Source organism: Saccostrea cucullata, unplaced genomic scaffold (genome assembly GCF_032062105.1).
Source record: "Saccostrea cucullata isolate Sc308-1 unplaced genomic scaffold, CSIRO_AGI_Scuc_v1 ctg4314, whole genome shotgun sequence".
NCBI lineage: Eukaryota > Metazoa > Mollusca > Bivalvia > Ostreida > Ostreidae > Saccostrea > Saccostrea cuccullata.
In genome coordinates this window covers 31289-53901 of record NW_026935331.1, presented here as the reverse complement: position 1 = coordinate 53901, position 22613 = coordinate 31289, and the positions used below count along the sequence as shown (strand labels likewise).

Genomic DNA, 22613 nt, shown 5'->3' with positions numbered 1-22613 from the left:
TGAATGGGTAAATATAAATATTACACAACTATGAATTACCAAAGTAAAATTACAGAAGAAAATCATTTTACGTTCACTCTGGAAACGTTTGACGTTGTTGAAAAACATGACGTCATTATGAACCTCTTGAAGTATCTTTGATAAAAACGAAGAAAAACCTACTTAGAATAGAGATAGAACCATAAAATTTCATATTTGACAACTTCTAAACTTACTCTATCAAAATCCGTGAAAAAGTCAAAATGCGTAAAAATTGCCATAAGGGCCCTTTTCCCATGGGCGCAATCAATTATTTCTTGCAGCTGCTGTGAATTTGTTTGTGCCGATTTCATGTTTTTAGATTTTTGGAATTCCTGTATACCCGAATAGCAAATGTTGAAACCATATTGAAAACTATTGATTAATTCCTGAGGAATGTGTCGCAAGGGGTAGTCTTTTAGCATTGAATTTAGAATGTTAACGTTTACTGGGTTGGGACCAAGTCCCGGAGGCCTTGCGTGGTTTGGAGGGAGCCCTCTACCCTGAAATCTGCTTGGGGGCTAGCGGGGTTGTTCGGTTTGGGAAGAACGTAAGTACTCCGAGCGAAATTTCTGATTGTTTTGCCAGTGGCAGTTTATGAGTGGGTGATTATTGGAGCATTTAATGCAGTTGTGTTGATAAGTGCCGCATGTGCCTTTGCTTTGAAGTCAAAGCATTTTTGAGATTTAGATGTTTAATTTGGTGCTTGCTGCAATAGAGGGCTTTGGCCATGTGTCACATACAGAAGCCACAATTCTGTGTCGACAGACCCCCTGTCAAGAGTATGGTTTCTAGCGCGCTTAAGTCTGAACTGCATGCCGTAATTGAGCCAGTTTAGGTTTGTGGATCGTTGTGCAGAAGTACGAATTATGTTAATGTATTTCAGAATTGGCTGAATGTGTTCAGGGTACTTTGTTAAGTAGATGCTACTGAATATGAGAAATTTGTCCATGTTTCGATTGAACTAATTTTAATTTCCTTATGCTTAGCCTTTAACACTAGCTCGCCAGCAACAAATGCGAGCTGTTGCTCGGGCTCATCGCTTGGTTTGAGTGGTAATAGTTTGTGAAGGTGGATGAATACATTATCAAAAATATTTGTCTCAGGTTATCTGATGCATGCACACCCAATGCGTCTGAAATGCTGTTTAATGAATTTGGTGTTGACGCATTTGAATTACGAGACATTGTATTAGTACACAGTGTACCTGCAGAAAACACTGTTGGTAATGCCTCTGATTCTGGGGGGGCAGGAATGTCTATTACTGATGAAGTTGTAGGCTGGTTCGATAAGGCTGGAGGGATGACCGCAGGAGTGACCTTGATCGCTTGAGTCATGGTGCTTGCAGCAGGAGTGACCTGGACCGGTTGAGTCACAGTGCTTGTAGGTCTGGAGCCAGTCGAGGGTTTGGCCTTCCTAGCGGCAGCTTCTGCACGGCCTGGCCTGGCGTATGGCGATTTTGAAGCCCTTTTTGCGCGGAGCATATTTCTAAAACAAACAACTGTGTAACTTGTGATTAACCTAGTCATTTTTTTTAATTTTAATTAATCAATTAATTTTTTTTATTATTTTAATTATTTATCTTAATTTTTAATTATATTTTTTCTTTTCTTTTAATTATTTTTTTTAAATGAGTTGCTTCAGACTGTGAATGATTAAACAGTTAACTGACTATGAATAAACAAAGTGTACGTAATAAGAGTTTGGGCTTTTGAAATTCAGCCATTCAGTGATGGTGACGTTGATTATCGATGCAGTAAAATCAGCTATCATCTGAAGTGCTGAGGCATGGGAAACGCCCAATTCGCTTCCCATGCTTCGTTAGGTGTTTAATACAAACCGATGACCTATGGAACGATACCTGTACAATACAATAATCCTCTAATTTGGTTGAAACTTGGAGCTGAATTTCTTGCGTCTCAATAGATCGAAATCGGTGAAGCGGAAAGGATGTGCGCGCAAGCGCATTACATGACTTATGTGTTATTTTGGAAATTTGTTTGAGGGCAGAGGGAGTTATCGCGCTTATTCTTCTTTGATAACTGGCATTTACCGCACATAGCAGTAAATGCAAATAATTACACAATTAATACACTTGAAAAATTTTAAATAAAAATTCGAATAAATCAATTTAATAAAATGAAGTCCCTAAACTCAATCCGCTTATTTTTTTTTTACATTTGTACAGTGTTTCCATAAATATTATGTTAATGTAAATAAGTCCTTCAATAAACTTTAAAAAGATACTGCACTTATCGTACATGAACTTTCGGATCATCGGGTTTTCTGCGTATGACGGACAGAATTAATCCTAGGAAAAATTTTCAGTGATCGTAGAAAAAATTGAACTATTTACTATTATAATAAAACAAAAGAAGTCTGATTCCACCGTGACCATGCAAGACGAGTAAATATACAGAATCAATTCCTAGTTTTAATCGATTTCATTCAATACTAACAATATTTAAGAAGTCAATATTATCTTTGGCTACATAAAGTTAGATAAGATAATATTTATTTAATGTCGGGTACATAAACAAAGAACATTTGCTCTGAAGAGTTATTTTCCGACTACATAATAATGTTACATTATTTACAATATCATACATAATAAACAAGAGACAGTTTTTAAAAATTACATCACACTACTAAATATCACTTTTCCTCCGTGGTGCTTTACAATGCCATAGTATTCACCACATTAAAACTGACAAACCGAAAATAACTTTACTAAAAATAAATTAGCGATAGGCACAGCAATTACAACAATTTCTGTACCAACTTTTTATGTTGGATTTAAACTGGTTAAAAGTAGTAATATTTCTAAAAGATTCTGGTAAAGAATTCCAAAGTTTTGCAGACTCATATCTAAAAGACTTCAACCTATATGTTGTTGATCTTGTTTTTGGTAAAACAGCAGTTTTCGTGTATCTAAAAGAGTAAGGTGTTTCTTTAATATGAATAAAATCATGCAGGTAAGACGGGCTTTGCTTGTTTAAAATCTTAAAACATTCTATGGCCATTGTTCTAATACGCCTGAGTTTCAGGCATGGTAATTTTGATTTGTCCAAAAGATAACTATATGAATTTTTGTAGTCATCATAAACAAACCGCAGTGCTCTTTCTTGTATTTTTTCCATTTTTCTTGTTTCTCGTTCACCACAAAAATGCCAAACTAATGGACAGTAGTTGAAGTTTGACATGATAAATGTATGATAAATGGTAAGTTTTCCTAAATTGGTCAGGTGTACCCCTATTCTTTTAAGTGCATTTAATTGTTGAGAAGCTTTTTTACAAATGTTTGAAATATGAGAGCTAAACTTAAGCTCAAAATCTATAGTAACACCAAGTAATTTAACTTCGTTTTCTGGATGAATCACATTACCATCAATTTCAAAACAAATGTTTTCCTGTTTAGTTTTCTTTCCGAGACATATAGCTTGACATTTATCAGGATTTGCTTGCATTTGATTATCTCTAAACCACTAAACTAAGTTCGAACAATTTGATTCTAAGGTATTTTTTAGTGATGCAATAACGTCACTTGAGTTTGAGAGAGTATTGTCGTCGGCATAGTTGTAGAGATCACAATCTGACACAAAATGAAAAATATCATTGATAAAAATATTAAAAATAACAGGACCAAGTATTGAACCCTGTGGAACACCTTTGTACAATTCTAAAAAATCGCTACAAACTTCCCCCAGTTTTACACACTGTTTTCGATTGCTTAAATAGCTTGAGATAAGACAAGTACTGTATTTGTAAAACCGTATGCATTAAGTTTTGCTAAAACTAGATCATGTGGAATACAATCAAATGCTTTAGATAAATCCATCATAATTGCTGCTGTATATTTTTATGATCAAGGGCATACTTCCAATCCTCAACAATCTTTAGCAACACACTCTGACATCCATACCCTGGTCTAACAGCTGATAACATATCATTAAAATGGCAATTGAAAAAAATCAGACAATTGACTATGAATAACCCTTTCAAAAATCTTTGACAATGTAGGTAAAATGCTAACTGGTCTATAGTTTCCTTTTTCCAAAATACTTTGTTTCTTGTGAAGTGGAACCACTTGTGCAATTTTCATACGATTAGGAAAAACATTTTTAGAAAAACAGAAATTTACAATATTGGTCACAGGGTTCAATTTATGTCCATGGCTAAGTTTAACAATTTCAGCCGAAATACCATCAATTCCAGTAGCTTTTTTCAAGCCCAATTTATTAATGCATTTACTTACAAAGTCATTGTCTACAGAGTGAAAAGAAAATGATTCAACAGCATCCTTATCTTTGATACTCTCACAGATTTTTACAATGCTAGGGTGTTTACTGTTGACATCAACACAATCTATTCCGATGTTTTTCGCAACATTTACAAAAAAATTATTGAAAATATTGCATACTTCAACTTGATCAGACACAAGACTTTGGTTTTCTGAAAGAATAATATTTTTCTGATATTTGTACCTTTGTTGGTCAAAAATGGTTTAATAGTTGGCCAAAAATCTTTACTTTTTAGTCCACCTGCACACCGTTCAATGAAGTATTGGTTAACAGACTGACGCTTAACTTTTGTTACATAATTTCTTTGTTTTCTAAAATTTTCCCAATTTTGCTTAGATTTGTTGGAGGAATATAAATTATGTAGTTGTCGTTTCTTAAAAATTGCACCTTTCAACCTCTTATTCATGAAAGGAGCTGGTTTTCCAAGTATTTTTCTTTTTTTAAGATCTTAAGAAGCCTATGATCTTTTTCAATTCGAGTTTATACCACAACTGGCTTTGGTTTAAAATGACCCCTACTTATTTCTAGGTCAAAAGGTAAAGGTAGAAAAAGACATTGTTTGTATGTAAACCTCTCATTTCCCAGTGATATTTCAAAAAGCGTTTAGGTTAGCTTATTTTTTGTTCATAACGCTCTATGGTCCCGCCCGCCCCACTTTAAGTGTCCCATCCCCTACCCAACCATCCTCCGACACCCCCCCCCCCTCTTCATCTACAGAAATTCTTATCTCCTTAAGCAGGGGACACATATTCTTTGAATAAGCTTGTTAATAATGCATTTATACTCGGTTATTCGGAATACTGGTATTGTAAATGTTGTATCCTGACCTCGATCCTGTATATTGAATGTATTTATTGAAAACTGGTTTTATATTCTCCCTTTAGCTTGATGCATAATGTGAAAATGCTTATATAAGTACAGTTTTCAGGTTTTATTGGTATAAAGGTAGGCATTTAAGAATATTGGACGACTATACACTTTCCATATTGAGTGCAAGACTTCTTGAATGTAGAGAATTGCGCTACAAGCATGTAAAGACACTCTTCTGCTGTTTGAGTAAACTAATCCCTTGCTCCTAAATGTACATTTTTAAAACCATATTTCACAATCCGAACTTTTCAAGTGACAGTCAAAATGTGTTTTCCGGTGACTTTTTTTCAGAGAAGTTGACGAAAAATCTAATTTACTTTGAAATATCATTCTTAAAAAAAATGAGATTTTAGCGATGTTGATGGTAAATATTTCAACACAAATATGCCTGGATCTACGCAAAAGATCTGATATTCCCAAAGTTTAATCAATAATAATCTGTTGTAAACATCTGTTGGACCTGTTCGAATAATCTTCTATTGTGCTTTGATTAATTGTTTTTTTTTTTGGGGGGGGGGGTCAGAAAATTATTTTCATTATTAATAAAATACTGCTAGACAGATTTAATATTGTACTGCTATAAGTTTAAATCATAATGTATCTTAGTCCAGAGAAATGATAAACCGTTAACTTTAAATTTGATTCACAGACAATTTGTATTTCCATGCAACTACCCCAATCATCAAAAGTATATTTTTGACTGGTTAACAAAACATTTTATACTTGTTTATCCTGTTTAAAAACTACATAATATGACCGCGTTTACTATGGGATAGGGGACGACCTTTGATCCAGAAGGGGGGATTAAGTTAGGTTTATTTTCATGGCAGGACATATCATTTATTTCCACGATGTTTTTTAGGGAAAATTATTAATTTTCTTCTTCAAAGAAAAAAGTCTTAAGAGCAAAGAAAAAAAAAACAATAACAATATATAAAATGCCCAAACTCTTTTTCATTTAGGAAGGGGGGGGGGGGCTTGTATAGATAACAATTTTCTAACCCATATATAATATGTATTATACCGTGGGTTTCAAAAAATATTGCTGAATTTGAAATGACCTGTGGATGGGAATTGTAGCTATTATTCAGTATATTTTTTTCCCTTTCAGCCAAGGACATATTCAGTTTTTTTAAAATTATTAGTCTCTATAATAACATTCAGTTTAAAAATGCATTTGCTTTCTAACGCCGTATTCATTGCAGTCCTCCAGTATATCACTCTGACTGATCGTAAGACACAATAATTCTTAAAAAAAAACAAATTCATTATACAAGTAATTCTGATATTTCAAGTTTATCTTGAATCCCGTTTTGAAACTCCTTAGACCTTGAGACTAATACTTATGTACAGAGCTGATTTCCTGAACTATGTAGTCTAGCTTGTACATTTCACCATTTTTCACATATCAAAATTATTCTTTTGCATGTAGGATATAAACAGAGGCTAAAATTTGTATGCAAATTAAATAAACAGGAAAAACAGTTGATTTTACTTGAACTTCTGGATATACAAAGCTGTATGCTGACAATATGTAAACAACTTCCAGTCATTTTTGTATAATGATTTTTTTTATCTTTCTCACCGAAGAGCTCACAATTATCAAAGGGAGATAATTCAATTTCAAAGTTATTGTCTGCTATTTTAATCAAAGAATTCTCATATCTATAGAGAGAATACCAACAAGGTTTTAACATGCCTTTTAAAATTAGATGTTATATTTCTTATTTATGTGAGTAACATGAATTGAAGTAGCTGCATTTCATTATGTGACTTTCCCAAATATTGCATTTTTTCAGAAAAAATCAACTTTAAACACTGTTTCCATGGTAACTACTCAACATTCATATGATCTAACTATATTTTTTAAAGTAGTTTATGAGGTGGTACTTTCCAGCCAAATTTGAAAAAAATCTGTGACTATGCGTGCCACAAAAGTTTAAGTGGTTACAGAGAATTGGTATTAATCATGATAACACAGTTTACCTGCCAAAATAAAATTCTCAAAAATGCAGCTCATATTGCTTTACTGTAATAATAACACAATTATTCAGTTGATAAAATATGGAACTGATTATTTTCGTAGATTTACAGCACACGCATAGAAAATATATATGTTTGCACAGTGTACAATGTAAAATGTTAAGCCATCAAAAACTAGTTCCATTTCTTGTTTAAATTACCGTTTATAAACTATAAAGAAAAAAGTTAAATGTCACATTTCTATGCAAGATTGGAAGTGCTGTTTGTGTATTTTCGAAAGCACATGATTAAATCTATCGCCTCTGGTTTGGTTGTTTGCATGTTATGAATGTTAATAAATGTCGCTCTTCATATCTTTCGTTAAATTGCAGAAGTACATTCTGTCTACACAACCTCTTTAGACTTCGTATTATTTTCTTTTAAATAAGTCATGTGTTAAACATGCTTTTTATCTACTTCAACTGTGAATTTTCAAAATTGTAGATTGCTTCAATATTTTGTCTTGTATGAAATTAAAAAGAAAAAAAAAAGTAATCAGTCCTTTGAGATAATATATTTAGATAAAACCCGCGTTATATGTTGCTAAGGTTTAGGTTTCCCAAAGTTTGAGCATGTGTTTCAAAAATAATTTCACATAACAAGGTATGTTTTGATTTCCATTTGTTAGCTGTGTATGTATGTGCAGCTGATTCAAACAGAGGGTTCTCTCGGCTATATATATTAACCATTTTCTATGAATAAGCATATCACGAAACAGTTATTCATATCTTTTTAAATGTTTCACATAAATCGCAACGATGCAGCCTTTAAACACAATTATAAGAAACATCTAATGAATTTTGAACGAGCAGAAATTCAATAGGTTTAATTTCTGTCTACACAACCTCTTCAAACTTAATATCATTTTCTTTTAAATAAGTTATGTGTTAAACATGCTTTTTTATCTACTTCAACTGTGAATTTTCAAAATTGTAGATTGCCTGAATATTTTTGGTGTAATTAAAGGGGGACCTAAGTCCGTAAAGTCTTTGTGTGAAATTTTCAAAACTTTGACATTTCCTTCCAGACCATTTTCTCTTAATTTCTAAGTATTAAAAACAATACCTTTATATGCTTATTTTTACACAAAAGCACGTGCAAAAACAGTGTGAAATGCTAAAAACAGATTATTTTCAGACATTATTGTTGTACTCCAAATATGCGCTAAAAAGTACCAAAAATTTCAAATCACACTCGAAATCAACAGGTATTTAATTTATATAGCTTGTATCTTTAAAATGAAGGCAAATTCATTGTAATTCATCATATCATGAAAAATTATAAAGGAGCACAATGTAAGTATCACTCCGTTTTTTATGTATTTTTTACAATTCCGACATATCCTATTGTGAAGATCGTTTATCAGTTTTTTCGTGTTTTGCTTTTATTGTGTTTTGCGTGTATCGTGTTTTTCGTTAATTATTGGAAGTTTATCGTATCGTGGGTGTATCCTATCGTATCGTGCATGTATCCTATCGTATTGTGTATCCTGTAAAGAATAACGATGCGGGTACTGTACAGACAGACACAAAAACAGACTGATGGATGGACAGACCTAATTCACTGAAAGTCAGGGACAAATAAGTATTTAAAATATTTTTCTTAGGAGTAATGAAAACATATAAAGATTAAGAAATGAGGTTTACTGTAGATTATTATTTATTTTATTTTAAAAACATGTTTCATAGAAATCGGATGTATAGCCATTTTCACTGGATACTGGTTAAATAATGCACCAAAAGCAAAGGGATTGGTAAATTTTAATTTAACATTTCAAATAATCATTAGTATTTGTAGATTTAAAATAAATAATGCAGAAATATACACTTTACCGATTATTTACATATTTGTTTTAGTAAAAAGAATGAAAAAAAATATAAGACCATTAAATGATAACTTTAAATATTATTTGGTCTAATGTAAGATTGATGAATGAAGTTGAAAATCCTACATATCACCTTTTCATCTAACTTTCTGTAGTGGGGTGAGGTGAACATCAGCTATTTCGTATATATTTTTCTTACATACAATCTCCTCCTTCTTTTGACGAAACTTTATACAGCTGTATCCCTGCATAAAGGTCAAGTACATGTAGTTGATAATGTGATATCATGTCAAGTAAGTGAAAGGAATACACTATTGTGAAATTTAACTTTTCCTGATTTTATCTTTTTTTTAAACTGGTGGCTACCATCAGCCACGTACCTCCGATCACTTGACTCTACACTAATGACTAGTGTTTCGGCGGTGTGAAACGAGGTATATTTTTATAAATTGATTTATGATAAAGAAATAATTTTCTTCATATTGCTGCAAATCCGCCTCATCAGGAGTTTATTTGCATTATGCATTTATGCATCTACACATGATATTAAAATAAATTATTCAATTGTTGATAGATGAGAATATCACCTAAGTTCTTATTGCGTTTGTAGGACACAATAGGTAATTCTGCGAAGAGTTTTTTTTACAGTCTTCATCCTTTGTAAGGATGTGCAAATATTTTATCAGTTTTCTTTTTAAATGTCGTATACAGGGGTTGTATTTTGTGACAAAAACAAGAGGAATTCCTTTTTTCTTGATGTCACTTTTACTTTTTAGGGTTTTCTCTCTGCTATAATTAGCGAGTACATTTTGCATGTTAGATTTGATTTCAATTTTATCGTATCCTCTTTTTTAAGAGATTAACCTCAAACTCATGCAGAATTTCAAGCAAAGTTATTTCGTTGCTTGTATTTCTCATATGGCGTATTGTTTCACCTTTGATGAATCCTTTTAAAACAGAGAAATTATGTGCACTATTCCGTTCCAAATATTGGAATGTGTTAGTTGGTTTAATGTAGGTTTTAAAATCTAACATTTGATTGGTTTTAAATCTTTTTCCTTTGAACAAAGAGTGTCTAAGAAATTGATTTTTTTGTGTGGAGATTTCATATAGTGAATTTGAGTAGAGGATTGTGTAAATTGGCAATTTCAAATAGTTCATGGATGACAGCTTCCGATCCGTGAAAAATGATAAACCCGTCGTCGCGATAGCGACCATGATATATTAAATCATTCTTCCCTGTAAATTTATCGATGATTTCATCTGTGATTTGGTGAAGGCGAATGTCGCACACAGATGGGGAACACTTAGAACCCATTGCACATCCTATTGTTTGTTTATACATAGCAGAGTTAAATTCGAATTTATTGTTTTCTAGTACAAGTCGTAAAAGAAAACAAAGATCTTCTTCTCAAGAACCACTGGACCAGCAAAGCTGAAACTAATGTGGGAGCATCCTTGGGCAGTGTAGATATTAAATTCTTAAAATCATGACCCCAGGTGCAGGGCGTGGCAACAATAGGGAATCCAAGTTTTAATTTACAAAGAAATATATAGAACAAATCTTTAAAAATCTTCTGAAGAACCACTGGGCCAGGAAAGCTGAAACCTATGTGGGAGCATCCTTGAGTAGTGTAGATATTAAATTGTTAAAATCATGACCCCGGGGGGTAGGGCGGGGCCACAATAGGGAATCCAAGTTTTACATAGAAATATATAGAACAGATCTTTAAAAATCTTCTTCTCAAGAACCACTGGGCCAGGAAAGCTGAAACTTATATGGAAGCATCCTTTGGTAGTGTAGATATTAAATTGTTAAAATCATGACCCCTGGAGGTAGGGCGTGGCCACAATAGGGAATTCCAAGTTAAACATATCACTGACAACTTTCCCTTTTATTTCATTTTTTTTAAAAATCGTATAAACGAAGGATACCAAAAAGGGAAGAAAATATCATCTTTTCTGCTTATCACATAAAGGCAAACAATATAGTGAGAAAATAAAACATAACTAAAAGGTACATATACTATTCACAGCCATTAAATACACGGCTTTAACATTCACCTTGTTTGTTTACAATCATATAACGCGCCTCCCTCGATAGCGGCGGGGCAAAGTCGATCACCGGGAATCAATCGGTGTGTGATTTAGCGACCCACAGACATAATAAAAAAAAATTATTATTCTAATGATTCTTGTTACCAGGGTAACAATGTTATCTGAATATTACAGACTTGTCATGTAATTAAACGCTTTTACAAACAAAATTACTGTTAAATCATAACCGGCACCAAAGTCAAACCATTTGTATCGTTTACCATATATAACTAAGTATTTTCTTTAGAATGATGAACTTATATCTAGCACAAATTACTTTCCTTGGTTTAAAAAGTACGCGTACGAGAGAAAATGAGTGAGAGGCATTTTATTCAAGTACATTCAAGTTTTTACCAGCGAGTTGCTATATCAAGTATTGTCTAATTTTCTATTCTATTAAACATAATCTCCCTTTCCTATTTAAACTTAATTTATTTGATGATTTTATTCAACTTCAAGCACAATATCATTATGTAGTACTAAAATGAAGTCCATGCACGGATGTTATTGTACATCGGGAATTTTCTTTAATCCTTTATCCATGCATTCCTCCTTCAAGGAAAATAATTATGAATGAATTGATTGAATAACATGTATAAAACCATGTGGTTTCGATTTGTCAACGTGTTTTAGATCATGATCAGCAAATCACAACTCCTCAGGTCTTCCTGTCTAACAGAATAATAACCTCAAATGTATTACGTATACATCATGACAACCCCATGCTCCTCACCCCCTTTACCCAAACTTAGAAATAAATGAGAGATATTTTATATGTGGACTTTTGAGTTTGATTTTATTGAAAGTAAAGATATTACCTAAAATACGTTTTATGGAAGGGACTTTCAACCCTGTCTATCTTTCATAAATAGAAACACCATGTTGTTTGAATATTAATATCCAGTGATGTTTCAAAATACCTCAATGTTGTTTTTCTGACCTGTGACAAAATGGAACGAGATAATGCAAATTTCAAACATCTTCATCGGCCAATGACAGAAAAGTTGTAAAATTCCTGTCAGGGTTATGAACTTCAAATCACTAAAAGTTGTTTGTCTTGGCACAGAGCCAAGGTTATTCTGTTAAGATCAAGGTCACTACAGAAGAAATATTTTCATTACTATGCCATGAATTAGTAAATGAAAATCATTGGAGGCTCTTACTTGAAAATAGATATTTACTTATGATTGGAGGTTTTGTCAAGACCCTGATCAAATGTCTTTCTGGCAAATCAAGGTCACTGACAAAGAAAAAAAAATGTATAAGCATAACCTTGTAATTAAAATTTACCGGAGGCTCATGCTGGGAAGAAGGTTGTTGACATAAGAAAGTGCAGTGACCTTGACCCAAGGTCTGTACTTCCTATCCACAGCTCCAACGGAAGACCTACTTGTTGCTTTGCAACGAGCTCGGCTCTAGTCTTATTATTATTATTCTTACCGATTTTGTGCACGCGATTTCTCGTAAATGCGTCGATGGATTTTTATGAAACTTTCAGCATTGATGACAAATGATATGAACTTAAGGCGTTTTTTTTAATTTGATGACGTCACTTCCGGTTCGGAGTTTTTCACGATTTAGTGAGTTTTAGAGGGTCCGGCAGTTTTCTCAAAAAGCACTAAACGCAGAAGCATGAAATTTTCAGTGCTGATAGAGCAACCTTTGGAGATATGTATTTGGTATATCTCAACCACCGGAAGTACGATGCGCCGATGCTCGCTATGGTTTGAAAACAGTCCTATGAAGAATTTCAAAATTTTTAACACCTTTTCAACGATAACTTTTTACCTAGAAATGTTTTGATAAAGCATGTAGAACAAAAGAAGTGTAGAATTTAAAGATCTTTCAAATGATATCTCAAAAAAGGGCTGGCCCCTAAAATTAAGGGCCAAGGGGGGCCGAAAGTTTTTTCTTTATATCTCAAAAAGTATTGAGAATTTGTAATACCTCAAAGAAGCAAAGTTGTTCAAAATGTCAAAATTAATCAATATAATTCGTAAAAATACGTCCGGCGTCGTCACTTCCGGCCAAACCGGAAGTAGTTTAAAAACGCGTATTTTTGCCATTCTTGAAAAGATTTGGGGTAACATATGTCACTGGAAGCCTAAAATTTAATTTTCCGTCCGTCATGTCACTTCCGCCGGCGTCGTCACTTCTGGCCAAACCGGAAGTAGTCGAAAAACGCGTATTTTTGCTAATCTTGACAAGTTTTGGGGTAACATACGTCACTGGAAGCCTAAAAATTAATTTTCCGTCCGTCGTTGTTTTTCCGGTTTCATACCGGAAGTAGAAAAAATTGCTTATTTCTGCATTAATCAACATAGCTTTAGATGATTCAAACCATTTTTAGGCGTTATTTCTTATTTTTTGTTAAAAATGAAAGCTACTTCCAGTCAAACAGGACGGAAGACCTACTCGTTGCTTTGCAACGAGCTTTGCTCTAGTTATTCTTTTTTTCTAATTCTTTGTTCTCCGGTACTTTTTTGTCCGCGAGTGTTCTCAGAAACTGTTCACCCAACTAAGCTAAAACCTTTTTAGGGTTAATAGGTGTGTAGTGTAGGTGTGCGGAACTGGGAAAGGAATTTTGCGCGCATACGCATGCACGTGCAATGCGCGTGATATGAGTGAAATGACCGATATACTTAATATAGCTATAACTTTTACATTTTTTAATTAAATGATTTGAAACTCATTATTTAAAGATATATTAACAGTGTAGATAATATGACATTGTCAAATTAGCACGAACTCACGCGCATGCACGTGCGCTTCGCTCTGATTGGCTGAAGCAAAAATCTCAATATCTTTTATGTTTTTTGACGAAATAATATGAAATTTAAAATATAGGCATTCTTTAGGATGTTTTACAATATGATATATAAAAATTCTCTTAAAAACACGCAGATGCACGTGTGCTGCAATCTGATTGGCTTAAACTTTAAATGGCTATAACTCCCTTGTTTTTCAACCAAACAGGATGGGATTTAGAACATAGACAGATATAATAGACTCCTACAACAAGGTATGGTCATCATGCACATACATGTATGTACGTGCATGTGCACTTCGTATATATTGGCTGAAACAAAAATCTCAATATCTTTTCTGTTTTTTGACGAAATGCTATGAAATCTAAAATATATACATACTTAAGGATGTACTTCAACATGATATATAACAATTGTCGTGAAAACACGTGCATGCACGTGCGCTGCAATCTTATTGGCTAACAACTGTAAATGGCTATAATATCCCTTGTTTTTCAACCAAACCGGATGGGATTTAGAACATGGACAGACATAATAGACTCCTACAAGAAGGTATAGTTCCCATGCACGTGCATGCACGTACGTGCACGTGAAATTTTGGAGTAATATTAAAAATACGCTTAAATGAGAATATTTTTTTAATACTTATGGATTAATTGATTTGATATTAAGTTTATTAAAATATATAAATAGTGTAGACAAGATGATATGGTCATTACGCACATGCATTCAGATGCGCACGCATGTCATACTAAAATGTAAATATATTTGGTATTCTTCGGGGAAAACGTTGTTTAAGTCTAAATTGCATAAAAAGTGTCTTATCTAATAGCGCTTACAGGGAATATGGCACCAAAAGGGAGTTGGGGAGCGTTTGGGGAACATCTGTAACGGTCCCCGTTACAATTAGCCCTAGTTTAATAACATGTAACACTAATAAATCGGAAAAGTCATGGATAAATATTTTGTTATCATTATGCATTCTTTTGACGTCAATGAGACATATACTACAAGAGGCACGACACCACGACGTCACCACGTGACGTCTATAATTAGAAAAAATGCCTTAATGAAAAAATGAAAGTTCAACACTACCCCGGGGATAATTAATTTTAATTTGTAGTCATATTTATGTAAAAACATCTCTGTACCATGAGAAGTGCTGCTAGAATCCTACTGTCCTATCACAGAAATAATTATTCAGCACTTTCGATGGAAACCTTCCGAAAATTTTTACATTTTGCACATAACATCGAACAAAATGCATCAATTTCCGTAAACCATACGATTCTAGCAGCACTTTCCAAAAACAATAGAATAAGAACTTTAGATAGAAACAAAAAGTTTCAAAGTATGCGGCGTAGTGTTGAACTTTTGCATCTTTTTTGCTAAGAACGACAGAGGAAAGGCTGATCGGCAAGTAAACAACCTTTCTGCTTTCATTTTACGAAGAAACTGTTATATTAGCATACCTTATTCATAAGCTTTATTCCCACATGAATCACACATGATATTCATTTTAAATGCTTTTAAACTCCGATTTCTTGTGTTTGTTTACATGAATTCTCGTTACGTTTTATTTTCACTCTGCTACTACATGATCAACAGTTTTGACGTCACGGGTTTGGTATTTAACCTCTCTGATACCTACAGAGACCTAGAAACGACAAAATTCTGTTTATATTATGCCTCTGCATATTCTGATTCATATTTACGACCTCAAATCAATCTTCGATATCGATTATAAGAAATTGTTATCTCTAAACTTCACGTCATATAGCTTACTATGATGTCATATCATATAGGCAAGTAGAATATTTCGTTGTAACCTTAACCTACCTGCGTTCATTGTAATTCATCATTGCATGAAAAATTATAAAGGAGCACAATATAAGTATCACCCCGTTTTTTTATGTATTTTTTACAATTCCGACATATCCTATTGTGAAGATCGTTTATCAGTTTTATCGTGTTTTGCTTTTATTGTGTTTTGCGTGTATCGTGTTTTGCGTTTATGTTATTGTACGTTTATCGTATCGTGCGTGTATCCTATCGTATCGTGCATGTATCCTATCGTATCGTGTATCCTGTAAAGAATAACGATGCGGGTACTGTACAGACAGACACAAAAACAGACTGATGGATGGACAGAACTAATTCACTGAAAGTCAGGGACAAATAAGTATTTAAAATATTTTTCTTAGGAGTAATGAAAACATATAAAAGATTAAGAAATGAGGTTAACTGTAGATTATTATTTATTTTATTTTAAAAACATGTTTCATAGAAATCGGATATATAGCCATTTTCACTGGATACTGGTTAAATAATACACCAAAAGCAAAGGGATTGGTAAATTTTAATTTAACATTTCAAATAATCATTAGTATTTGTAAATTTAAAATATATAATGCAGCTGTATCCCTGCATAAAGGTCAAGTAGTTGATCATGTGATATCATGTCAAGTAAGTGAAAGGAATACACTATTGTGAAATTTAACTTTTCCTGATTTTATCTTTTTTTTTAAACTGGTGGCTTCCATCAGCCACGTTTGCTCCGATCACTTGACTCTACACTAATTTAGTGTTTCGGCGGTGTGAAACGAGGTATATTTTTACAAATTGATTTATGATAAAGAAATAATTTTCTTCATATTGCTGCAAATCCGCCTCATCAGGAGTTTATTTGCATTATGCATTTATGCATGTACACATATATTAGTGAAATTAATTAGACATATATTACAGATATTAAAATAAATTATTCAATTGTTGGGGATATGAGAATATCACCTAAGTTCTTATTGCGTTTGTAGGAAACAATGGGTAATTCTGCGAAGACTTTTTTACAGTCTTCATCCTTTGTAAGGATGTGCCAATATTTTATCAGTTTTCTTTTTAAACGTCGTATACAGGGGTTGTAATTTGTGACAAAAACAAGAGGAATTCCTTTTTTCTTGATGTCACTTTTACTTTTTAGGGTTTTCTCTCTGCTATAATTAGCGAGTACATTTTGCATGTTAGATTTGATTTCAATTTTATCGTATCCTCTTTTTAAGAGATTAACCTCAAACTCACACAGAATTTCCAGCAAAGTTATTTCATTGCTTGTATTTCTCATATGGCGTATTGTTTCACCTTTGATGAATCCTTTAAAAACAGAGGAATTATGTGCACTATTCCGTTCCAAATATTGGAATGTGTTAGTTGGTTAAATGTAGGTTTTAAAATCTAGAATTTGATTAGTTTTAAATCCTTTTCCTTTGAACACTGTAGTGTGTAAGAAATTGATTTCTTGTGTGGAGATTTCATATAGTGAATTTGAGTAGAGGATTGTGTAAATTGGCAATTTCAAATAGTTCATGGATGACAGCTTCCGATCCGTGAAAAATGATAAACCCGTCGTTGCGATAGCGACCATGATATATTAAATCATTCTTCCCTGTAAATTTATCGATGATTTCATCTGTGATTTGGTGAAGGCGAATGTCGCACACAGATGGGAACACTTAGAACCCATTGCACATCCTATTGTTTGTTTATACATAGCAGAGTTAAATTCGAATTTATTGTTTTCTAGTACAAGTCTTAAGAGAAAAAAAGAAAATCTTCTCAAGAACCACTGGACCAGCAAAGCGGAAACTTATGTTGGAGCATCCTTGGGTAGTGTAGATATTAAATTCTTAAAATCATGCCCCCCAGGGGTAGGGCGTGGCAACAATAGAGAATCCAAGTTTTACATAGAAATATATAGAACAAATCTTTAAAAATCTTCTTCTCAAGAACCACTGGGCCAGGAAAGCTGAAACTTATATGGAAGCATCCTTTGGTAGTGTAGATATTAAATTGTTAAAATCATGACCCCTGGGGGGTAGGGCGTGGCCACAATAGGGAATTCCAAGTTAAACATATCACTGACAATTTTCCCTTTTATTTCTTTTTTTTTTAGAAACCGTATAAACGAAGTATACTAAAAAGGGAAGAAAATATCATCTTTTCTTCTTATCACATAAAAGCAAACAATATAGTGAGAAAATAAAACATAACTAAAAGGTACATATACTATTCACAGCCATTAAATGCACGGCTTTAACATTCACCTTGTTTGTTTACAATTGTCACAGCCTTGTCTAGGTATTGTAGTTGTAATAAAGAACTCAAATACGGCTGCTGGGTTCGATACTATTTAATATATTATACGTTATCAGAAAAAGATAGGGTGACCTGAAATATAATGAAACAAGTATTTAATATTTCTCACATCACACACACTTTTACTCGAATAAATTTAATCTTAGGAATTTAGATAATTTAGAAATCACTTCAGTTAAATAAAATGATCAAATAGATACTGAATAATAATTGAATACTAAGAAATAATTTAACAATTATTTCTTACCGTAATCCTAGACTTAATGCCTAAATATCGTAAGATATAGAATTGTTTTGGGGAGAGATAGGTCTTCCCTCCCCAAAGTCTAAGGTTGGAGTGCTCGAGAAGTTAGTATTGGTGCGAATGCGCAGGAGACATAGAAAAACCAGTTTAACCACTCACACACTCGGATACTCTCACTGACCACTCACCCGTATAAATGAATGAATGAATGAATGAATAAGACATTGAATGAACGTGACAACGGAATTCACTAGTTACTATAATAAAAGGATGCCTTATAATAAGATATGAAATGATATGAATACGCATGTAAGGTTAAGGCAACCCATGGAAAAAATATGGTAATGAGGTCATAATGAGGTTTGACGTCATGACAGTTGCTCCGCCCTGATTGATCCTTATAAGGAAATAGAGCTCAAAATAACTATTTACCGATATTTGCAAGAATTTGTAATAAACGGCAATATTTCCATGATTAAATAGATAATTATTAGTGATTTTCTCCTACATAGAATAGCATGTTTTTAAAATAATTATCTTTCTTATGTGCCGTTTGGCTGCATTCAGCTTCAGCCAAGCGCTTGCACTCGATGACACGGAATGTTGTTTACATCTAAAAACGTGGCGACATCAGCTGAGATATGCAGTGGATTTAAATACAATAACCAGTCATTCTTTAAAGAAAATAGGGATTAGATAAGAGACAAGGCAATGTTTATCCCTATTACGAGAATATGAGGACATTATTACAGAAAATAATGGAAGACTGAAACGATCTGCACTAGCTCCCTAGATCCATCACTGCAGTGCATTCAGCCCAGGTATGTATGCACATGTATGTACAATGTGTAGATATGCTTTTGTTAACATCGAATGAAAAAACGATCGCGAGTGTGTACGTGTTTATTTAGATGCATTATCACAGTCAGTGAAAAACTAATGCAGTGCAGTGTGTGTCGCCCGCCCCCCCCCTTCCCGGGCTGACGCCACATAAATTTGATCCCCTTTTCTTTTACTAGAATTTTAAAAATGTAATTGTACTAAATATAGAGTCGATTAGCTTATTTTCTTTGAGACAGCATGTGTAATAAGGGGGTTCAACAGTAATACAAACTTAAACTATAAACTTAAACTAAATTAAATTTGAAATTTCATTGTTGCAGTCAATTAGTTGACAATAATTTACTGAACATGTAATGTTGTCTTTTTGGCATACAAACATGCTACATAATGTAAAAAGAATTATCTGTATCATTATGTTGAAAACAAAGAACCTCCACTTTAGATCTACGGTTTTAAATTTATAGAATTTCTAAATTAATGGAGAATAAAATATTTATTTTTTTTAGTATGATTTCATGTCAAGTCAATTAATTTCTGTAATTTATACATAATTATTTTTTTTACTTATATGATATATAATACTTTTATTATTGTAGCAGTCAAGAGTTCCAGGCTTGAAGAATAAATAAATACAAATGCACCCATTTCTCCACAGGGTATGTACACTTATAAAGCATTTCACATTTTTAAACCATGCATGTGTGCATGATTATATTTATTTTTCATTTTGTAAAGATGAAAGAATGTTTTTTCATATTCTAATTATTTGCTCTTGTAAATGTCAGAGGTTTTAATTTCCCAGAAAAGTTTTGTAATACAACTTTGTTTCCATTTATCTTTTAATATGAATTTCATAAATTCACCATGTACAGCAAACAGTATATCATGAGTTGTTTTGTCAAATCTAATGTGATTTTATTATACAATGTATTTTATTTAGTAATCTCATAGCAATAGCATATACATGTATAATGTGTTGCAGCTATTCCTAAAGAATTGGACCAATGAATTCATTTAGGCAGCAAGTTAATCCATCATGTAAGGAAAATGGTATGCAATATTCCTGGCAAACAATAAAATATAACAGTAGAATTGCAAATATTTAATTATGCATCCAATGTTTGTGCATGTTTCCATGCATTTTTCTGAATTTAATTCAATTTTAAACACCAACTTACTCTCAATAATGGTATGTTACTACAAGTATGTCCTGATTTTCTCATACATGCATTTTCAGAATTGATTTCGTCCACAAGAACATGAAGTGATGGAAATGATTTGCAGCTGCTCAGTATTCTTTGTACAGTCTACCATAATTTGAAAAGCTGTTTATGAAATAAAATTTCTTCATAAAAATGTACTTACTGTACAGGTGTTGAAAAGGCTATTAAGATTTGATAATCTTGACTTGCATATATTTGTGTGGTGGGTGTCAATGTCCATCAAGTTTTATTGCCAGCATGTACATTGTGTTAATTTGTTTTTCTTAATAATAGTAACTGAAAAGGAGATTAAAGGCTAGCCTAATTGATTCAAAACAGGAAAGGGGACCACCATTTTATTCTGAAGGGGGGGGGGGTGGCAAGTTTTCCCAGGTCATTATATTTTTTTTATTTCTTTTCATGTCAATGTAGGACAGGTCTACTAATATTTATTTCCAATAAGATGAAGGACAGATTATTTTTCTCTTCACTGAAAAATGTCTGACAACCTAAAAAAAAAAATTTATAGGAGGGGGGAACACTGGGGCAAATTATTTATTTTTTATCCAGTGTGGGACATATTTATTTTCAACATTTTTGAGATCTACCCCCCCCCCCCCTCCCCTCTATTGGAAAAAATGGTAGTCCCTTTAACAAATACAGGAATGTTTATGATTTCCACTAAGTCTTTCTTCTTAAAACGTACAACTTAAATCCCATAGGAGTTGAAGATTTGAAAGTAAGCCATGATAGAATCTTGTATGCGAAAAAAAATATTTGTACATAAGTGTACATGTATGTACAGCAATGACAGAAAGGTATAAATTTATCGAATCAATTATTGATGGAGGCTTTTAATTGACTATTTTAATTGAATATTCTCATTTTTATTAACAATCGGCGTTGTAAATTACATGCTGCGGCAAACGTTACACGTAGCTGCATGTTCGTTTACACATATTCGAGGAAATGCGGAAGGACTGAAAGACGTCTTATAACATACATAATTCATACATTGTATAGAGAACGAAGTCACAAAATAGAGAGTAATATCCAGTGTTTTATGCATACTGTTCGATTTAGTAAAAAGATCCCAGCGCAGTCTGCAAGTAAAGGCCTATAGTTAAAATCTACGAGGTAAACAAACTTTATCAAGTACTAAAGAGTTATCTCCCATGCTGGGTCAACGATGCGTTTGAAAACTATATTTAGACTGACTGTACCAAGATGTCAATTTTTAATCAAAAAGTTCAAGGGCAAGGCGACAATTTAATAAGTAGGTTTTTATTTTAAATTATTTATTTTACTGTATAGTTTTCAAAAAGTGATGCTCATTTCTTTGTAATCCTTTAGGTAATTTATAATTTCCGATGATTTTAGGAAAATACCCTATTTTTCATATACTACTGACTGTTTTAGGTGAATAACTTAAATGTATCGGAAAACCAACTGAATGAGCATCACTTTTGTGAAAGTATAGATACCTAAGGACAATTTAAAACATTGTGCAGTTATTTGTTTGTTTGCCTTGCCCTTGAACTTTTTGGTTAAATTTAAAAAAACATCTCATTTGTTGACCTAAAATCGGAGCCCATGTGACTTTAGAGGGTCACATGATCAAAAAAATTCCCAGGTGAATAGCAATGGACATACTCTTCAAGATAACATAAAGCTATTTTAACTAGAGTGTCTTTCTGAAAAATAAAATAGTTAAACATTAATTGTATCGTTTTCTGTGACTTTTTATAGAAAATGTTGCTTTAACTGTACTGCGTAATTATTAGTAATATTAATTAATTAATTATAATTTACCCTGTGACATTCTCCTCCTCTTTGAGAAAAATGTGTCATTACATTTCATCAAACTATATAGTACAAAATATATCAACTGAAATAAAACAATTATTCATATTAAAATATATCAACACACAAATGATTTCCAATGTTTTGCAACACCGTCTGCTTCGTAGCAGAAAAGAAAGCCTTTTGTATTCGCACAAGCTTAAATACAAAATAATTTAATCAATTCATGTATGTATAATTGTCATAAAACTGGCATCATGAATGGCTAAGCTGAAAAGCAATCCATGATTAATAATGTATCATAAAATCTAAGTAATATGATCAACTAGCGATCACGTAAGTCATAAAACTAACAAGTATATCAGTACATCTTAGCACTTCTAACTTTAGATATACCATAATAATACTACGTCATAAAACTATATGCAACTAACTATCTGAAATTCCTGTCTGTAAGATTCCTGTGAC

The 22613-nt window shown here is 32.8% G+C and overlaps 1 long non-coding RNA gene across 1 annotated transcript; it reads left to right on the top strand.

Moving 5' to 3' along the window:
* Positions 1-18897: 18897 nt before the first annotated feature.
* Positions 18898-20489, top strand: LOC134242493 (uncharacterized). The gene is made up of 4 exons (XR_009986867.1): positions 18898-19118; positions 19737-19796; positions 20123-20190; positions 20378-20489. It is a non-coding gene; the product is annotated as an uncharacterized LOC134242493 (long non-coding RNA).
* Positions 20490-22613: the final 2124 nt, after the last annotated feature.